Here is a 23129-nt window from a genome sequence, read left to right as displayed (position 1 = left end):
AGTATATCGCACGCAAGCCTTCTAATGATTTCAACATTTTTTCATTTTAAATCTGACTCATTTTATTATTGTGTAATAGATATTAATTTAATTACATTTTGAATTTTACTGCCTCTTATGATTTATCCATTCTCCCATTGTCCCATTGTTGGGCCGTTGCCTTCTCTCAGAGTGGGTTACAGCCATAGTTCATACTTCATACTCCACAGGCTTCAACAACTTTTATGAACTTGTTTTAGATAATTCTCAGGCTCAGAATTCAATATTTTTCTTCAGCGTAATCATGTAATCTTTATTTATTAGTTTCCAATACATACAGTACTACCAAAAAGGAAGAGCTGGTTTTGAACCTGGACTGGAATCCCTAAATGAGAGGCTGAAACTTATATCACCAAGCTATTACCGGACTTTTTTACTTTAAACCACTTTATATTTAATTTCTTTCCCTTCTTTATGTATTATGTATTATTTTATGTAACCCATTGAATTATTTTTAACAGTTACGTTTTAACTGCAATTATAAGTACGTAAAGATTTCGCGATATTAAATCACGAACTCATAACGCGTGTCGCTATAAATAACAATTTGCATAATGAGAATCACTTTACTTCACGACTGTTCAAGTACTAGTATTGTACTAGTATGCAGAATACGCGGATGGATAATGCTCCAGGCTAAAAATAAGGAAGTAACTCCCGCCCATGGACTTATGTAATCAACCCCAGATAGGATTAGATATTCCTACCTGTGGTCAGCTACTGATGCGCCGCTACCGCTGCTATTGTTATTAGGCAGAAAAAGGTGTGGCGGTGGTGCTAACGGAGTCTAACCATGAAGGGTTCTACCACCTTCAAAAGGCTGATAGTTCACTACGAAAAAAATAGACACTTATTCTATTGTGCCCGTGCGAAGCGCGGGCGGATTGCTAGTAATTTAATATTTCAAAAACATAATAACTCTACCTCTAAAGGGTAGGTGCTAAGAAAGTACGTAAGGGTGCATGACGGGTGTGGATAAAGCCATGTGAATATAATCTTATTTTTTTATTATTCTTTTCCAGCTGGTATTGATCTTCCAGCATCCTTCATTCTTTTACATTACTTCATTCATTACATGTGTGGTAATACATCATAGGGTGTGGTAAGGGAGAAAGACTTTTCCGAGGCGTTCCAGCTTAGTCCTCAGGGGTAGCGGCGCATCTGTGGCCGACCTCAGGTAGGAATATCTAATCCTATCTGGGCTTGATTACAGATGTCCATGGGCGGCAGTAGCCACTTACCATCAGGTGGACTGCATGCTCGTCTACTACACTTATATTATAAAAAAAATATATAAATATGAAACATTATTACTTTTATTACATTATTATATTATTTAATGCTGATTGCATTAAATATATATAGTTTATTTTATTTTATATATAGTTCTTTACTTCCTATTCAAGTAAAAAATAGTATCTATCGTTATCACATTATATTTGTAATACAAAGTACATATAAATAAACTAGCCTAGTTTTTGCAACGCATATTGCACCAGCAGAAGCTATTACAGAGCTTAATAAGTTGCACTGATTTATTGGCTCGCTCGCTACCAGGAAATAGCCTACGTTATTGAATTGACAACAACTTTATCTAATTACTTTTATATCTTGTGGTTAATGATTAGATAAAGTTGCAACCCTTTTTATGACTCAGGTGTGATTTTAGGAATTTAGAAAACAATAGACAAATAGAGTTTCGAATATTTGTTGCAAGTAAAATGTCAGTGGTTCCATATGAATTTGCTGGTTTTCTGTCCACTCTGAATGTGGTAGAACCCTTTGTGGTTCGACTCTGGAAACATTACCGCCATACCTGTTTCGGCCTATTAACAGCAGTGTAAACTTTATTGTCTCCCGGTATGAGGGGTGTGGTAAGGAGGACATGCTTATCCGATGCGTTCCAACTTAATCCGAAGTTTGTAGTAAGTTGTGACTTCCTCCCATGGGCATCTGTTACCAACTATATACATAGGTTCTGTTTGAAGCCAATCATCGATGCCTAACTACTCCTGAACCTTAATATAATCGCCTCGTATGTAAGTCTGCAGGAGAATAAAAAAGCAGTGATAGCCTAGTGGCTAAGAAACTCGGCCTCTCGATCAAGGGTTCCGAGGTTCAAATCCCAGGCACGCACCTCTGATTGTTCAAAGTTATTTGCGTATTAGAAAATTAGGAGTTAATTATCACTTGCTTAAATGGTAAAGGAAAACATCGTGAGGAAACCTGCACACCTGAGAGATTTATAAACAAAAATCTCAAAGGTGTGGTCTACCAATACGCACTTGGCCAGCGCGGTGGACTATGGCCTAAGCCTTCTCATTCTGAGAGGAGACACGTGCCCAGCAGTGGGACAATAATGGGTTGATGATGATGATGGTGTAAGTCTGCTAGTATCCAAGTGAAACAAAAAAGGCAGCACAGAATATTAACGTCGTTTCACACGAAACCTTTGACAGAGGGATATTAAATAAATCCCCAGGTATCATAATTATAATCAGCTACACATCATTAATTGATTAAATAGAGCAATTAGATCCATCGATCAAACCATACCCGTCCGACGGCTTACACAATTAACCACGTACTGAAAATAACAAATAACTGCAGTTATTAACGCAACTGTAACTTGGAACGACCTTAATACTTTAAATACCTTTCGTAGATCATTTATATTGTAGTTTGATATGCGTTGGTAAGTTTTTTTTTGTTAACGAGGGGGAAACCTTCAAAAGGTACCCGGTGCTGTGGGAGCGACACAGGGTTATGTGGGACTCTTACCGCACTAAAACCCCCCCGGTGGCCGTCCTCGGCGCTGCGTAGAGAACTCCGGAATCTCCAACGGAACAAAACCGGAGTCCTTTTAGCGTGTTGCCCCGTCGGGCTCCGCCCAGGTGAGCTTTCACGGTCGCCATACCATCTGCTGTGCACGACAGTATGCGACCACATATACCGCCATCCGGGAGTCGCTGACCAGGCGGTTCGAGCTCCCACTCTTGCCACCCGCAACCCCAAAAGTCCCCTTTTAGTCACCTCTTACGACAGGCAGGGGATACCATAGCCCTATTTTGGTCCTGGAACTACAGAGACAATGCGTTGGTAACGTATGGCGCTTGCAACTATGCGATCAACCGATCTCGGTTTTAATAACAGTGATCGATCGTGACCTGCTATGAGTTTTCGACTCGATCTAAGGACTCTATCAGCCGAGTTGAAAGCTTAAAAGCTCGATCTCCGAACATTAGAATGATAAATGTTAGTTTTTTAATGACCACTAGAGGTGCTTGTAGTTTGTATTGGCGATCGTGTGGTCAAGCTTTTGAAAACTCATACTAAGAATACAAATTGAGATGTTTTCGTAGCTTTGAGAACTTTTATCGTTCTACGGTGGTTGTACCTATGATACTGTTGGAATGGCGTTTAAAATGGTTTTTAAGTAAGATAAAGTGATGCTCAAGAGATCGTTTGGGTCTTGATTAGTTGATTGAAATTGTAACTAGTCATGTGGTCTAATAGAATCTATCCTATAATAAAAGTGTAGATAAATAGATATATGGCGATTGTTTACTCACTACAACTACTTAAAAAATATTCTCCGAATAAGTAGGCTTCCTCAACTAACCTAACAATGTAGATAAATAAGTTATTATTGTTCAGTCACCACGGCATTTTATAAGGTTTTCCTTTTGTGATGTTTGCTTTGTATAGTTAAAGTATTGCGCACACACGAAACAGAGCGCATCATTCTTATTTGCTCATAATTTATCTTATGTTCTATTGTATAAAGATTAAGGTTTTGTTCACATTATGAAGTTATTTTCTCACTCATAAAAAATATTTCATACTGATTTTTTGGTATATACGTTCTTTTTTTATGAGAATGAATTATTCTTGTACAGTATATGTTGGCAATTTTCAACTCGTGCGTCTCTCTGTCTGTCTGTCACAGGCTATTCTCTTTGTTTTAATTATATGTTAGTTAAGTTAATGTTATTTTTAGGTACAGCTTACATAGTTTTTAAGAATTTTTGAAAGAAGATTAAATTTCTAATGATCGAATGATTATTTTTCTATTACAGGTAAGATATTCTGCTACAAGTTCGAGTAATGGTAAGCATTTAACATATAGCATATCAGTATAACATATTGCTGTTACCAATATTTATCTTAACAAAATTTAATTTAAGTAATTTTAAAAGTGAATACGAAAATACTTAGGCCTTACATCGTAAAAAACAGTTATGACGATGAGATGACATAATAATCGACTACTTTGTAAGTTTACTCATTCGCAAATACTCGAACGATACAAAGATCTTACTCAAAGGCCGAGTAGGTTAGTAAATAATATTACGAATATTATAAACTTTATGCTATTATAGATAATGTTCGTATATACACGAAGCTTATATCGTTCAGATTAAAAAAATCACCGATACCGTACCACTTCTTTTGGAAGTCTATCTCGCCTTACCAAACTTACGTAGTATTTGTATACTCTTTGGGCGGCACTGCGCAGTGCTGCCATATATAGAAGCGGATGTTTTGGGAACAACAACGACTACTATCATGCACATGACGAGAAAACATCCTTTCACTTTCGCATTTTTAATCTTTTGTAACGGCATGTGTGCAAGTTCAACGTGGCATTGTTAGATGGCGTTGTTTACGATTTGGTATGACTGTTATTTTTGCCTATTATTTTCAAAGAAATAACGATATCCCTGTTATTTTATAAGCGCTATGTTTAATGTTATTATTTTGCTTATTCTCTACATGATTAATGTTTTTTTATATTTATTGTCATAAAAGAATATTTTTCGTGTTACAAGTTGTCCCTTTTCTTAAAATATAATAAATTATGAAAATATTTTAAGTTATTTATTAAATAGCTTTAATATTAAAGCTATTAAAGTTATTACAATTGGAAATTGTGGGTTATTTATAGGGTACCTACTCGTATGTAATGTACATATTATTTTTGTTAGGTAATTTTATTTTAATGAAATATTTTTATTATAAATATTAAAAATTATCATATAAGTACTGTATAATGTCACTGATATTAACCAGATGCATTTTTATACTAAACTCTTTACACATAAGTATGATGATAATGGAAACTCCCACCATGTGGTAGATTTATATTTTATTTTAAGAGAAGAGGAACGTATCACATATAATTAAGTTAAATAAATCGAACATACTCTTGATCGAATAATCACTAATAATGTGGAATCCCACAAATCGCTTAAACCATTATTTATATCTCTTACTATTCACGAAACAATATAACAACAACGTAATGTTTCCAAATCCATTTTAAATCGAGTACTGTTGGAGATTCATTGGAACGTGACAAAGCGTGAAGAGCCACTGTTACAGTCATTGGATAATAGCATTCTTATAATATAAACAACATTCCAACGGAGGTAACCTACAAACCTCGTTCACGTACAACATTTAAGGAACCGTTCAGATGAGGCGTTAATACGCGGCGGGTGAGACGCGTCATATACGAAAGTCATTTTAGCTTTTAATTGCGTCATATGTCAGGTTTTTCTTAAATTATATTGAAGTGGGCTAACGGATTATCCACATAAAAATAAACAATTTCTGTTATATTAAACTTACTTCTATCGTAACAACAAAACAGCAATAGTTTAAATATTACTTTGCATGTAGCACATGAGGTATTTTGTTTTAGTCGCAAACGAACCTTATTTTATCACATAACAAACATTAGTTACTAGTATAAAGAATCTTGCCATATAAACAAAGAACAACCTTAAGCACGTTTTTGATAGTATAGCAATGTATGTTCCGTAAATACGACGTAGATGTACCCAACTACGTCTTTGGTGATTGATAACTATGGTTAAACAAACTAAATACATGTGCTCTGTATCTTTATATCCAATTTTATTCTGATGTACACATAAACAAAATCGGCAATTTTAAATAAGTTGCGTAAATTTCCTGCCTCATCCGAAAATAGCCTTAAGGGCGGACAGTAAAATGGGTAAAGAAAGTGAGTTCAGCAAAACGCGGACAACGAAAACGAGAGTATAATGATAATGAAAGTGAAGTGATAGCGAGAGTGAAGATGCGGCCGTAGAAAGTGAAATAAATAGTTTTAAAAGTTTTCAAGGTCGAGAAAAATGTACTACGAGAGTAATACGAACGAAAACCGGACATAATGACAACGAAACCGAAGTGATAGCGAAAGTGAACAAGGTTAACGAAAGTGCTTTGAATCTTTTTAACAGCATAACAGTAGGTAATGTGCGAATATTATTCAATGAGAATTATTATTTTATTTAATGAGAATTATGCAATACACGCACATTTTTAACATGAACTAAATTTGATAATGGTAACAAAAGCGAAAGATGTAACTAACAACTATTTTTGATAATAAAAAATATGTACAACGAAAACCAGATTACCCCTTTACACCCGAGATGATATGAGCGTGAGTTTCACTTTAAAAAAATTCCCACGTGATAGCTTCTTATTTTTCGAAACGCAACCGATGCCGATCGATCGTGAGGAGAGTATCGCACGTGCTACCGGCTAAGTGAGCGGGGTGCAGGCGGTCAGTTGTGCTAGGGACTCGTCCAAAGATGGCAGATCTTTTCGACCCGCGCACCGTCACAGGTATATAATTATTTTTGGTGTTAAATGTTTAGTATCTATTATTAATTATAGCTAATTTGAAAGCTAAAAGAACACTAAATACGTGGAATTTAGTAGTTTATTCGATTAACTTGCAATTTAGATACAATTAGGTTGCAAATTTCAACTGTTACGATCGTGTGCCTACGGTTGTTGGTGCAGAATAACGTTTGATGAAAATGCTTTTATTGCTATTACCAGTTATGTGTAAGTTTCGTCAATATCAATTTTGTTTGTTTCAATTTTAGGGGTACATTTAAATGACGATCAGGTTTTGCCAGTGCGGGATGAGGAGAAATGTATCGGACATTGAAGATCTTCATGAAAGTGAAGACCTTCAACCAAATAGATTAGAAGAGTTTCAATTTGAAGAATTGTGCCCTGAAACAGATCCAGAAGCACATGCAGACCCTAAAATAGAAACTGAACTAGAATTGGATCTGGAACTTGAGCCTGAACCTCAACCATCTACTTTAAAATCATCATTAGAAATTTCTCGCCGCCGAGCATCTTCACGTCCAACACATCGAAAAATAGCTTGGAAAAGAATACGTTTTCTGTCTTGAAAAGGTCTACACATCCCTACCAACATCTCCAGTAAAGTTTCCAAAGAAATATTTTTCTTAATATTTTAATTATGAGGCTCTTGATATGTAACCAGATGCACAAATTTATATTATCTAAGAAGAACCGGTCGAAAACTTAATTTAATTGCAATAGATATGGCTAAAGTTTTCTCCATCTGCATTATCATTGGATGTATTCCCCAGCCAAGAATACCTACGCCTTGGAGACCTGGATTGAAGACGGATGCAATAACGGAAGAAAGAAGAATGTCGATTTTCATAGAATTACGTAGTTTAGGTTTCATTGCCAAGTCAGATTTATTATAAAGACTATTGAAAATAAAGACAGTGATGTTAAATATCTCCAAATTGTTTTAATTTTCTCATATTTTTTGATAAAAAACTATTTTTTTTTGCAATTTTCACGATCGTGAGTGTGACAGTTCCCACCGGAGACTCACGATCGTGCGGGTCGATTTCTGGACTACGTATAAACTCTGGATTTTTTTTCGTATTTTTTGTGGATCCCTTAAGCTATATTAAAAGCCGTAATAAACGTTTTGAATCGGAAATTGCGAAAAAAAATCTTCGGGTGTAAAGGGTTACAATGATAACGAAAGAGAAATGATATCGAGATGGGTTTAATGAAAGTGATTCAAATATTTTGGAAGGTGGTAGAACCCTTTGTGGTTCGACTCCAGCGGCACCACCGCTACACCTATTTCTACCTAATAACTGCATTGTTAGGTGCTATTGTGTTCCGTTTTGAAGGGTGTGGTAAGGGAGACATACTTCTCCGAGGCCTTCCAGCTTAGTCCTCACGGGTAGTGGCGCATCTGTGGCCGACCTCAGGTAGGAATATCTCTATCTGGGGTTGATTACAGATGTCCAAGGGCGGCAGTAGCCACTTACCGTCAGGTGGACTGCATGCTCGTCTACTACTCCTATATAATAAAAAAAAAAATGTGAGCCGTCACGGGACGCCTGGCAGATGTGAAACATCGACATTATTTTGTAAAAGTAATATGCAGAAAAGAACATATTGTGATAGGAACTAAATATGTCATAATGATAAAATAAAATATTACGATTACGCATGGCGACGCGTCGCCACACCGTACACACTACTGCATATAGACTGTATATATACACTACACTGTCGCCACGGCATGCGTCGCCACGCCAGAAATCGGTTTTACGTGCGGCTATAGATGTTTCACATCAAAAATAATTAACTTACTGATGACTTGATGGTGTGTCTGATGATTTTGCTTTCTTTGCAGGAGGCTGATCACTTTCACTCTCTAAATTATCACGGTCAGACATTTTATTATTAGAAAAATAATTTGTTTTCAAGCATTGATCTATAACCTGAAGTTACGCCGCAAGCGGGCAAAACTTGAAACATACAAAATACGTCAACTGGTGTAAAACGAGTTAACGACTCCAGTCGCTCTCGCGCGGCGTAGTAATACACACTAATGTCACTGAACACGTTAAACGTCATTATTTTGAATTTTAAGCCTCAAAATGCCTTCTTGTGCAATGCGTAAATGCAAAAATTATGCTCGAAAAAGAAACAAGCTTCATGGAATCACCTATCACACGTAAATAAAGAGAAATTATTAAATTTTGCTTATTTTTCGTGTTCGATCCGCCATGATTACATGAGTAACCAGAAAGAGACAAAGTATGTTTTTGTCAATGAAAGTGATAAAGACGCAAAATGCATGGTCATAGATCAACAGAACAGAAGTGACATTTTATTGAAGCTCACGATGTTCATATGTCGTATGTTATAGTTTAAGATCCCACTGCTTAATTTTATATTAGTGTGTTTTTAGTCAAAATATAACTTTTTATAGTTTATTTTAATAAAATAAAAGCGATATATGGGAAATTCTGTATCCTAATCTCTAAATTTTCTTCGATACCTGTGGTAAATAATAAAAAATATTACCATAAAATTTATATAAGATAGTATACGGTATTTTAAAATTTCTTTAATTGAATAAATTAACCTAAACATAATTTAATAAACAATCTTTGTATAGCCAGAAATTAATCCTCAAAAAGACCACGGTAAGATTCGAATCTTATATATAAAATTCGCATGTCACGATGTTAGTTACTTTACTCCTGCGAAACGGCTTTACTGATTTTCATCAAAATTTATATGCATATTTAGTGAGTCTGAGAATTGGCTACTATCTATTTTTCATATCTCTTAAGTGATAAGGGTTGTTCACCCTTAACATTTTTTTTATTTATATGGCAACACAATGTTTGCTGGGTCAGCTAGTACATAACATTTATTAAATGTACACAACTTTGCAATTAATGGTCGTGTGTAAAATAAAACTGAAAATAATAAACATAAATTAGTAAAGATACTTCGCCGCCTTGAAATTGAATGAAGCCACAAACGGATTATTAGTAAGTTCTTTTTTTTAATTCTTGACAAATAAAAACATTTTTAGAGAAAATTTACAAATAAATAACTAATACTGCGTAATTTACATAATAAATAAATAATTATTTCAAATATTTTAGGGACATTTTAGCACGGAGACGTGGCAAAACTTTTTTACGCAACTATTTCAATTCTCAAAACTGGGTACATTTTCTTGTTAGGAGTGAGTAATCTTTACTAATCTATGATAATAAATATAAACAATTTTTAAATCGTATATTTTAAACCAGTCGATACATCTGTATAGATACATTCTTTCAAATTATATATTTATATAATAATAATTTATTTAGTTTAACTGTACTATAACATTTCTACATAAACGATGTACTAAAACTATTATCGACAGTTTTGGACATTTTTTACCTTCTGTTCCATTATTTCATTGTCTTTGACAAGCATGCGTATCAATGGGAAAACCACCATACGTCCCGTTTTTAACGGGACAGTCCCTTTTTTCGATGCTTCGTGCCGTTGTCTCCGAAATGAACCGTTGCCATTGTCAATTAAGTAACAGTAAATATTATAATTATGAAAAAAGCATGGGGTGCTCCATTTATCAGTTTTCATAAAGCGCCCCACATTTTTTGCACAATTATACTATTTACTTTTCCTTAAATGATTCCTAGATTGAAAATTATTTTCTACTTTTTAGTTAATTTTATCATAAAATCGTGTTTTTTATTATTTTTAACTATATTTTTTCAAGTAAAAAGTATTTGACATAAAAAAATCGATGTCCCGTTTTGACTGAAGTAATCATTGGTCACTATATTCCATTGTCAATATTTACGTTTACGTACACTTGAAACGCAAGGTCAAACACTAGTTGTCTTTTTTTATCACATTGTTCTAATAGCTCTGTCCCTTATAGAACATTTGTCTATGTAGTTAAAGGTAAGCGTCGCCACGCCAGAAATCTTTTTTACGTGCGGCTATAGATGTTTCACATCAAAAAGAAAAAAAATAAGGCTCAACAGTTTTAAGTATAAAAGAAAATGCGAATAACGAAAACCAGAGCATAATAATAACGAAACCGAAGTGATAGCGAAAGTTGACGGGATTAAAGAAAGTGATTCGAATCTTTTATCACTATAACAGTAATGCGCGAATTTTATTCAGGAATAACTAATGAGAATTATGTAATAGCAATTTGTCGTTGATGTTTCATACAATGAAAATTTAAAATGGATTGTAGTGTTTAAATTACGTAATTTTGATTACATTTTGAGTACTAAATCTCCGTGAATGTAATGTAATGTGTAACAAGGTTGTAATAGAATTTGGTTAGTAAATAACATGTTATGTGATCATTAAAATCCATGTAATTGTTATCTGTTGTTGTTGTTGGCATATGTTGAATAAAATCGGTCAAAAATTACTTACTAAATATAATTTTATTACATTTGTCGATTTTATGAAATATTTAATCAACTTGGAATAAATGATTTTAGACTTAAATTATCGCGAAATTGAGACATTTTATTATGTAATGGGTACTCACGATATGCGTTAAAAATAACTTAAAATAATTACCGAATACCTTAACTCACATTTTTGGTCCAATAGAAGTTGCTTATATTTAACTTTTTGATAATAGGGAAGTAGTAATCGAGCATGCAATTCATTTGATAGCAGATGGCTACTGCCACCCATGGACACTTGTAGTAAAACCTATTAGAGCAGCTTGAGATCGGCCACAAATGCGTAGCTGCTCCTGAGGACTAAGTTGAAAAGCCCCTCTTACCACACGAACAATCTAACTAAACTCGGTAACGCTTCGTTTTTAGTGCGCTTAAATTAAACTTTAATATTAAACCTTATAAAAGTAATTTCTATTGGAACTTTAGCATAATGAGTACATAAAAAACACTTATTTATAGACATCTGCAACATTATATATATACGTAACACATATGCACCATTATATAAAATTTTCATGATAATCCACGAACTACTTTTCTTTTTGTGGACACAAATATACGGAAGCTGCATTCTTATATGAGAAATCCGAATTTTTAAAAACACAAGTCTTTACTCCACCTATACGTAACACAATTAACATTTTACAATGACCACCAATTAAACCTTATTAATTCCACGCTAAGTGATAATATACCGATTTGAATAACGTGTTTCAATGTTTTCATTTATTCATTCATACTATTAGAAGTTTATGAATAAAGTTTGTGTGTAGTTAACCTACTTACATATTCACTAATCACTAGGTACTAGTTAGAACTACAAAATAGATCGTCAAGAATGTTTGCTTCTGCCGGAAATCAAACCGGATATACATGGCTTAAGACATATTTAAACGAATAATAAAAATATTTATGAAAATCTTCTACAAAGCTTTTTCGTCACCTGAAAGCCTATTTTTTCTGAAAATCATTTTTTGTAATTATATTTTTACTTGAACATATTTTTATGTCTGAAAAAATATGACAAGGAATTTTTAATTCATTTTAAATACATGAGTATGTTATGATGTAGAATTTTAATTAAAGAAAATAATTTAAAAGTTTTTAGTAATTCGTTACCTCATATTACATTTAAAATATCTTTGCAAGTAGCAAAATTCAAGATTTTCAAGAAGTATACGAATTTACACGATCGTCGTAGAATATGGATATTGAATTTAATTCAGTTTCTAAACATTTTTACGAGTATTGTGACACTTTAATTTCCTATTTTAAATTCCTATTTCTACCTAATAACAGCAGTGTTAGTCGCTGCTGTGTTCCGGTTTGAAGGGTGTGGTAAGGGAGACAGACTTTTCCGAGGCGTTCCAGCTTAGTCCTCAGGGGTAGCGGCGCATCTGTGGCCGACCTCAGGTAGGAATATCTAATCCTATCTGGGGTTGATTACAGATGTCCATGGGCGGCAGTAGCCACTTACCATCAGGTGGACTGCATGCTCGTCTGCTACTCTCATATTATAAAAAAAAAAAAAAACTTTAAGTCTAAAGGTACGATGTGTTGGAGGTATCATATGCTTACTTTCAAAACAATGGTCATCGGCCGACCTTCACCTACGCGGGTCGGTGACCTGTCACCTTTGCGATGTATAATGATCATTAGCTAGAAACTAATGACTATTTGTTACAATGAGGCGTGAAATAATGATCATCATGCACATGGTTCTATATGTATATAGTTATAACGAACCACAATTAATTAATTTATTGATCAATTAAGTATTAATTAGTATATATTTTTGGAAATTAATTTTTACCCAACAGTTATCTAATTTCTTTGAAGAAGTCATAGTGTTTTATCTTTATTAAGAACTATATCGGTATTAACACGGCACTTACGTAGTGGTCTAGGTTTGATTCCCGGCTATGATTTGGTCTGAGTGTTTGTGTGCTCATTTGCGTAATCCACGACATGAAAAACCTAATGAGATATGAATGTAGAAAGCATTATTTATTGTTATTATCTTACTAATTGTTATTTCTAATTATTATTTCTAATTATTTATTCGTAACCTGCACAAAAAATGTCCAAAGAAACGCTTTGCAAGTACGCAATAAATTTTCATTAGCCAAACAATAACAAAGTAAGGCATGAGACAATTATGAAGGCACGCGACCTCACAGAGGTCTCACGGAGTCACACGCTGCTGGCCAAGTGGTACGGACGTGTTGACATGCTATATGGGGTAACCTCACGCTCAACGAAAGTGCGTAACTATGACGATATTATAATACTTTGTTTTCTGTGGAAGTTGGAAGGTAAACTGCACTTACTACTACTTTTTATTTTACTGCGGTTACTTTTTTATTTTACTGCGGTTTATAACTATTATCTCATAGATAATTACCAATAGAACCAGTATAATATTTAAAATATCAAGCACCCCACGAATTTTACTCTTAAACTCTTTGCCCTTAAAAATACTTTTTAGTTTTTAGTTCGATTAGCAACAAAACCGTGTGTTTTTAGTTTTCTAAAACTATTTATTTTATTTATGAAGTAGTAAACGGTTCATTCATAAAGATATAGGCTGAATATAACATTTGGAACGCAAAACAATATCGAAACGATTCCAAAAGTTGCCCTTTCCTTACTAACCTAAGAACCTCAATTTGAAATATCACTTAAGAAATACTACGATATTTATTAAGTGATATTTTATACCATTTTTAAAACACTAGTATTTTATTGTTTTGTATAGGTTACCGATAAGAAATTCTAAGCGAGCGTAGGGATGGCGATTCTTTCCGTAAAATATCATTCCTTGAATCGATTCGAATCGAAATGTAATAAATGGAGACACAAAAACATCGAGGCCCAAAGAATCGGTTCTAACAAAATTAATCTTCGATCTTCTCAGCTACAAAGGGCGACGAAAGCGAAAAAAAAGGTAATCGGAACAAAACCTAGCACTGTAACATGTATACGTCAGCAAAAAATGTTATAACACATTTAACCAACTTCGAAAAGATCGATTCACTGAATCGATCCGTTACTGGATATCGATTACAATAATAGATCTTTTTGGCCCAAAAAATCGATTCTTTCATTAACTGATCTCAGACTGCCATCCCTAAGCGAGCGTCTTCTTATCTCTATCTCTAACTTATTTCGATTAGTTAACATCCAGTTACTTCACTGACATTTATAGAGATCGATCATCCGTTCTCGGATGGAAATAACGATGATTAATCGTTTAGGTTTTAACAAATGCCGCGTATAACCTGTTATTATTATAAAATACGAATAAATAATGAATAAATTACGCTTTCTACATCCTTAGCTCCATGTAATTGCTTAGGTTGTGGGTGTCATAGATGCATACGGGAGTGAGTGATGTAAACAATATTAATACCTTTTTTTTTCTTGACGAGGGGGAAACCTTTAAAAGGTATCCAACGCCATTGGAATGACGCCGGGTTATGTGGGATTTACCGCACTATGACCAGTGGTCGTCCTCGGCGTTTGGTAGAGAACTCCGGGATCTCCAACGGAACACAACCGGAGTCCTCCTAACGCGATGCCCTTCTATCGGGCCCTGCCCTGGGGGGAGCAATTTATGCTCCTCTCACATCCGCTGGTGATTACAGCGATATGCGACCACACAAACCTCTGTCCTTCCAGGGCTTTCTGGACTGTTTGAGCTCTGACTCTTGCTGCCCGCAACCCGGAAGCCCCTTTTAGTCGCCTCTTACGACAGGCAAGGGATATCGTAGCCCTATTCCCGGTACTACAGGGACAACACAATATTAAGAGCTAGCATGTTATTTTTAATTCGCCATTTACATGTCTAGCCGCGGATCGAATCTGGGCCCTTTTGCTTCTTATATTTATGTGATGAGCACTTCACCATGTCCACTTGAATTCGGAAAATATTTTCCTGTTATCGTAATAACTAAAATAACTTACTAAAATAGACTAAGACGTATTTTAGTCTATTTTAGTAAATTACTCTGCAAGGTGCAATCACTTCTTTTGCAAAACTAACGTCAGTTAAATTGAAGCATCTAGTTTCATTTGCAATCTAAAACGCTACCTTTATGAAACTTAAAAGTAATTTAGTTATCAAACTTATCGCACCATCTGCCGGTAGCGATAAAACATCCGCCATGTTATCTAAACTTTATATATTTAGATATTAAAATATTTTAACCAAAACCTTCACTATGTACCAAACAATGTATATATAACATTACCTATTACGAGCTAGTAATTCGTACACGTTATGTAATTCAGTAAGTTGTGAAGTTTGTTCAAAGTAATCTGACGGGTGCCTGCGAACATTTTGTAACTGCGATTTATATGATGTGGGGTAAACGCACATAATTCTACACCGTGCGATGTGATGCAAAAGTTAGTATTGAGATATGGATTACCATAAATATGCATTGAGCGTGTAGTTTCTTTTTAAATGTAGATGGTAAGGGAGACATAAGCAGTGATAGCCCAGTAGTCAAGAAACTCGGCCTCTTGATCGAAGGGTCCGAGGTTCAAATCCCAGTCTACTTTTCAAAGTTATGTGCGTATTAGAAATTAATGATCACTTGCTTAAAAGGTGAAAGAAAACATTGTGAGGAAACCTGCATACCTAAGAATTCTAAAAAAAGGTGGACTATGGCCTATAGTCGTTCTCATTCAGAGAAGAGACTCGTGCCCAGCAATGGCACAGTAATGGGTTGATGATGATGATGAAAGGAGACATACTTTTCCGAGGCATTCCAGATTGGTCCTTAAGAGTAGTGGCGGTCATCAAGTAGAAAACTGATATTATCTGGCGGCAGTAGCTAATTGGATTTTTATAATATAGCAGACGAGCATGCAGTTCACCTGATGGCAAGTGGCTACTGTCGCCCATGGACATCTGTAATCACATGTACACTGATTAACGCCTCTTTTTCATAAATAATTTTTGCCTACGAGAAAAATATCAAATTTTGTAAATTTTACCTACTGTCAAATCAATTATAAATAACGGTATGTGATTGGGTAATAAAAGTAAACAGTCTAGAATGACTAATCGATTGCCTGTCATACGTGGCCATCCACGATGACACCTCATAATAATGTAATGTCTGACAAATGTTTGTGTAAGTGGTCAAGGTGGTATGCGAAATGATCGGTCACCGGATCTAATTTAAATAATGTTGAAAGAAAGGATGGTATGTATATATGTACGCTGAGATGATATTCAAATTAAATTAAATAAGAATATTTGGCTTTATGGACTCATTAGACGTTAGATAGCTTAAATTTTAATTGATTATAATTTGATTAATTTATTGCTTGGTTAATTATATTAAAATGTTGATAACCAGGGCGGCATGATCGCATGAGCGATAAAGCCCTTTCTTTTCTCTGAATAAAAAAAAGAATATTTTATTAAAAGTAGAGTTTACTTTGAATGAACCGATTTTGTTTTTACCTGACAGCAGAGGGTAATGTTTTTGAGTTCATGTTTGTATATATAATATTCATTCTTTGGAACGTACATCGTAAATGACTTGACGGATTTGAACATGTGAGGTGTCGTTGGATTCGCTTTAAGCTTCAAGAGTAACATAAGTAATAATTTTCTTATCAATTTTAATATTGTACCAATGTTTAAAAGTTACAGAATAACGTAAATTAATTTTTTTCTTTAACGCTCCCCTTAAACTGTGTTAAATTTAATAGAAAAATTGTAAATTGTAGGAATTATGTTTTTATATCAAGTAGTCAACAGATATATTAATTAGTGACACGAGAAATTGTCTTTGTCAATTATATTATTGACGGCGTGAGAAAATCACAAACGATTGTGTAAAACAAAACACGCTCTAAACATATTTTAAAATAATTGCGTAAATTAATATCAATCGATAGATATATGACTTGCCTCGTGATAAATAAAATCCGTTTATTAAATAACTGGCATAATCTCCGATTAAAATAACAAGCTGTACATATTTCACACTATCCGGTTGCATAAAATAATTTAAGTCATAACATCCCTTTACTTGACAAATAAAATCCGCTTAGTCAAAAACGACATCGTGAGAAAAAAATGCAAATTATTCTGTAAATATATTAAACTATCCGGTAGCGTATAGGTTATGTGGGAAATAGTAAACTTCCGAATTTTAAACCCTGCAATACTGTATGGACTTTAAATTTCCGGAAGGAAGTAACCCCAAGGCTAAACAAAATCACTGTTGAAATCCACGAAAATATCTGTGTAATTATCTTTTGTGTTAATTAATCGTCAAGGTATTAAAGTGTGAATTTGGTCACAGGTCGTTCACACATGTCACAATAATGGGTGGTACGGAAATAATATCGGAAGTAGAAAAATATATGTATAATGTATGTATTTCACATTCAGTTATGATTTTTTTTATATAAAATAAGAGTAGCAGACGAGCATGCAGTCCACCTGATGGTGTGGCTACTGCCGCCCATGGACATCTGTAATCAACCCCAGATAGGATTAAATTTTCCTACCTGAGGTCGGCCACGATGCACCGCTACCCCTGAGGACTAAGCTGGAACGCCTTGGAAAAGTCTGTCTCCATTACCACACCCTTCAAACCGGAACACAGCAGCGCCTAAAACTGCTGTTATTAGGTAGAAATAGTCGTGGCGGTGGTGCCACCGGAGTCGAACCATAAAGGGTTCTACCACCTTCAAAATTATATTATGATTATTTATATTCTGCCATGTAACCATACACACATGAACACAAATGTTAAAACACCCAGACCCTGAATAATAATATAAATTCATTTTTTCATTCAAAATCAAACACAAAATCTATTTAATAATTATTATTGTATGGAAATAATAATAACTAATAATGGAAAGTAAATACAAAATATTTTATTATAAACATTTGCCAGAAAAATCCACTTATTGGAGCAGTGTGGAGGAGGAAGCGTTAAGCCTCCCTTAGTTGAGTCCCGTGACCAGCGAAATCTAAAAACATTATATATAGTTATGCTACAAAACGGAACGCGAATGATCCAACAACATTTTATGAGTCAACTTTATTATGCAAGTAAAAGGTAATAATAATAATAAAGTTAATAATTTTACCAGAGACAGTAAAATCTATAGCCGTCAATCTGAACTTAAAACAGGTAATACAAATTAATATCAATTGAAAAACGATAATTGCACCTGAAAATCGAATTTAAACAAACACTGCGCATACTCACCTTGAGGATAATAAAAGTCAATTACATCAATATGTCAATATAACCTCACAAAAGACTGTAATGAGTCATAATAATAAGGCTTAGTGCACACTATCCGTTATCCGAAATATGCTAAAATTCCAATTTTGATGGGAGTTAGCATATTTCAGAACTTACATATAAATATGACACTATAATTCTATTAGTGTATGCCAGAGTGGGCATCATATCATAACATAATTATAAACGGATCTGAGTTCGAACTGGTCAGGTATGACAGGTATCTAAGTGCACCGAATCTGGTTTGTTATTCATAAAATTGACGTAGAAAATAAGGTTACAAACTACAGTACACATTGGTAAGTAGTTCTATGGGCCATACAAGCCGTAAGTGGAATTAAAGTCCTATCTGAGATCGATTTTTTACGATTCTATCCCTGCAGCCATTGCTACATTGTTAGAAGGCTGCTAAATATAAACACGGTAGCGCTAGATACCACTACTGTAAAAAAGAAACAGTCGTGGCGTTGATGCCATCAAATCGAACTATGTAGTGTCCTATCAACTTTTATGTATATGCAATAGTAAAGAAGATTCACGGATAGTGTAAACACACTTTAAGGTTACAACACAGCACCGCCTGATTACCAGGTCGTCACATTAACGTACCTAGGTGTTTTTGTGGTTGATGCACGCACTGCAATTATATCGGCTCTTTACTGGCTCTTGGGTTACCTCATGCAATTTTTGTAGCCGCTATGTTGTCCCATTGCTGGGTAGCAAGCGGGGATCTATTCGCTAAGAGTCCGGAGTTCAATTCCAAGGATACACCTCTGTTGGTACGCAGATATGTGCGTATTAGAAATTTATTACCGCTGTATGATTTAATGGTAAAGAGAATGTCAAAAGTCTAATATACTTTTTGTTCAGTTTAGTGAACTATGATCTGACCTTTATTCCGGGAGAAGTCCCATGCCGAGCAGGGAGATAATAAAGGGTGATTATGATGTGACAATGATGGTGATCTAATATACAACTGATAGCGACAGCTCTTGATGCCTTCCGAAGGACGAAAACATGCAATAAAGGGATTAGAATATTTTTGTTCAGTAATTAGCATAAAGCATGCATCAATGTTTTGACGCGCATATCTCAGAAACACAACAGTATAAGTGTACCATATTGTTTACACTCTTCTTTTATTTAAATGTCCTCTACCCATATATACCAATTTAAAATTCAAAACTCAAAAACAAATAAAAATGCAGCAGTTTAACGATTACAACAGTAAGATTCTGTCCTCTTTTGCCAGCGGTCACCCATCCGACTCCCGACCACTAACATTGCCCAATTATGAGGATCAGTTACCTATAAGCCGCGGGGCTACGTATAATATATATTGCGGTGACAGGTGTGGGAGACTTGACCTCGCGCGGTAATCCGGGTTTATGTCGTGTCATGTATATTAGATTAGAGTTAATTATCACGTATTAATGTTATGGTAGACCTTATGATTTGACGGAGGCATTACTGACACATTTCTGCCTAATTACCTGTATCCTAAGTATGAGTTTTTGAAAATGACTGTTTTTGTATTTGTATACATTTTCAATCAGCGCCCCATGGAACTGTATCAGAACTGATTGGAAATGTATGGCAAATACGTAAACAAATTTACGTTTTTACAAAAATGACTCATACTGAGGGTACTGAATACGGACGGTAATGTTTTCGTGCGTATTTACGTATTTTTTTTCATATTGTGTTGTTTTTGGTGGCCCTAGTGATCTTTTCAGCTTCACCTGGTTTTGGTGGCGAGCGTAATGCTCAGCCGGGACAAGAAGACTATGGGCTAGAACTTATTCTTTAGCACGGCTTTCAGTATCAGTAATTTGTCATAATTTAACATATGGGGTGTCGTTGGATTCATCTAATTTATGGGAGCGACATAGGCTGTATTTTTAAACAGCATTGTTGAGCGCTGTTGTGATCTGCTTGAATCGTTCCTCAGGGAAACTACTTATGTGACCGACCACAGGTAGAAATCTCTCTTATATCATCTGGGGTGGTTACTGATGTCGATACGCGCCAGCAACGACTTATTATCCTGTGGTTGGCAAGCTAGTTTATTTGTTGCATATTATAAATAAAATCGCATGCAAGGAAATTGAGGAAGGTGTTAGTATGTTAAACAAATCTAAGACTAAGATAACCAGTGTCAGGACTTCTAGATATCAGATCGTAGAATGGTAATTGGTGAATGATAATTTAGTTTTATTAAAATTGTTACCTTTTTGGAAGCGTTGGTAGGAACAAGTAGCGGCCATTCCAGTTTACAAACTTTTATTTAACTTGTTTTATACATTTATGCTCAAATCTTGCCATTGATTTCGAAAACAATTGACCCCAAATTAAGCTGAAATTTTGCATACACATGTGATACCCGAGATGGTAGTCCGAGTATATTTATACAACCACATACTATGGGGATGTTCTCATTTACGTGGTTGAAAAGTGACCAAACCGTTCGGGATTAGACTGTAGTATCTCTGTCACATTAATATCTTCTAAAATAGTATAAGTTTATTGCTTGCTCAATTGCTATACATACCAATTATATCTATTTTTAAGTAATAGTACTTAAGTCAGGTTAAGGCTCTATTCGCTGTGAAGGGTTTGTTTGTCGTCGGAACTTACTTCTCAAGGATATCAACTTTCCTCATTAACCAACTTCAAGTTGGATTCCTATCATTTGGGGTCAGTCACAGAAAAGTATTACTCAATGTGTAGTGAAGTGCACAATACAACCATAAAAACAAAAATATACAGGTTGATTTTTAATGGCCGAATCAGAAACTAAGCAAAATCAAGAAGTGAAAAATGCTGAAAAAGCTTACGAGATCGATTTTGATAAAAATTAAAACTGCAGTTTTAATTTTTTTAATTCATTTCCCTAGAAGGAAATCGAATCAGTTTATTTTGAAAAAAAAAACACATCCTGTATTTTTCTACCATACAGGATAGTGTAATTTATAAGAATCAGGTAATTAAGCCATCAAGGCCCGCTTAAAAAATCACCCTGTATACGAAAGCATTGTAATGTATTGTATTGTGTACGAAGCCATATTTACACATTACTTACCGATTTGTAACCCGCACTGCAAAGCTATTACTAATTTTAACGGTCTATTCAATGCTATAGGCAAAAAATTGCATAGTCATTTGGTTTTCTATTGAACTAAGCGGGAACTTTGCATATTTTGGTTAAAACTATTTTAAGCAAACAGTGTTTAGTATTTCGAAGCTTATTAGTAATATTATTCATATTGGTGTAGAACGAGGCTTGCTATACTCATGTTCACGCTTAAAGACTAGTACAGAATCACCCAGAATAGAAATTTTGATGTCTACCAGAACGGGGATCGAACCCGGATCCCTCCTGGATCTCTATTACGCGGTCTTCTCTTCATGAAATATTTATGTTATTTCTTTACTATCCATTATTCAACATAATTATAAAAATAAAGACAAAATAAAAGGCATTAATTTAAGAAAAATATTAAATTAGTTTGTTATATATTTTTTATTTAATTTTACTTACTTCAAGTTAATTTTAATTTACTTATTATTGTAATCTTTGATGTTAATTAAAGTAAAAAGTTTGTACACTAATTTAAACTACAAATTTTATGCTACAAGCGAAGTCACGGGCAAAGCTAGTTCTCAACACAAGGAAGCAAAACGCGATCTAGTTCATGCCTTACAGCAAATTGATGGGTTGCAAATGCTACACTTTTTACGTATACTTATGTATTGCAAGCTGACATCATTACCAGAATTGCATTACATGTAACCATTTTTATTACATCGTTTTTTAATCAAATTACCCGTAAGTAAAGAAATGTAATCTAGAAGTGAAATTGAAAGAGTCTAGAGTCAGAGCCAAGGCTAAAAATTGTATTAAAAAGATTTAAATCAAAATCTTGGCCTTTTATTAATTGTGACCAAAAAAGGACAATCATTCGAAATGACCTTAAAATACCGGAATAAATATAAATCTCACCCAATTAAAAATGTCCCAAATTGGCGCCAAGGTAATAATCTGGCTATTAAAAAAATCAATTCAAATCATGTCGAATATATTTTTGTGTAAAGTACATAATGGTATTAAAGCTATAACTTTCAAAACAACACCGTGAAAGTAGTTCAAACTTTGTGTTTAAATAAATATACATAACAAATATTATCTTAGTGTAAGATCAATTCTAGACTTCCCATTAAAATCATTTTAATCCAAAGTTACGTAAAATACACAGTAAGAGAGGAACGTATAGATTTCATCTCAAAGCGTCATCAATTTGTCACTTGCGCATTGAGTAACAGCACAAATACTAGTTTCAGAAACACATAATTTTACTTATAAATAACAGCTTATGCAAAAGTATAACTTACTCGAAATCACATGATTGACTACTTATATAGTTTCTTAATATCCTGAAGCTACCGACCAATTTAACATTTTACAGTAACTGGAAACAGCTATCATTATTTTATATCAATCTGTACCGTTTTGTAATATCGATGTCGGCAATGATTAACTTTACTTTAAGGACGACTTTCGAAATTGGTAGGATATATTTACAACTATACTGATGGTCACCATTCACTACTCAATCAGTATATAGTTGATGATTTTAAGAGCGTATTTTGTGTCGCCTAC

General features: G+C 34.4%; 1 protein-coding gene across 1 annotated transcript in view; it reads left to right on the top strand.

The window, feature by feature from the left end:
- Positions 1 to 23129, top strand: part of Ance-3 (angiotensin-converting enzyme Ance-3) — a 198458-nt gene that overhangs the window by 53858 nt on the left and 121471 nt on the right. The gene's annotated exons all lie outside the window — the stretch shown is intronic.

Source organism: Epargyreus clarus, unplaced genomic scaffold, assembly GCF_041222505.1.
Source record: "Epargyreus clarus isolate Ecla_fem2 unplaced genomic scaffold, WU_Ecla_fem_2.2 ptg000019l, whole genome shotgun sequence".
Classification (NCBI taxonomy): domain Eukaryota; kingdom Metazoa; phylum Arthropoda; class Insecta; order Lepidoptera; family Hesperiidae; genus Epargyreus; species Epargyreus clarus.
The sequence above is the reverse complement of the archived record's forward strand: the minus strand, read 5'-3'. Positions and strand labels throughout refer to the sequence as shown.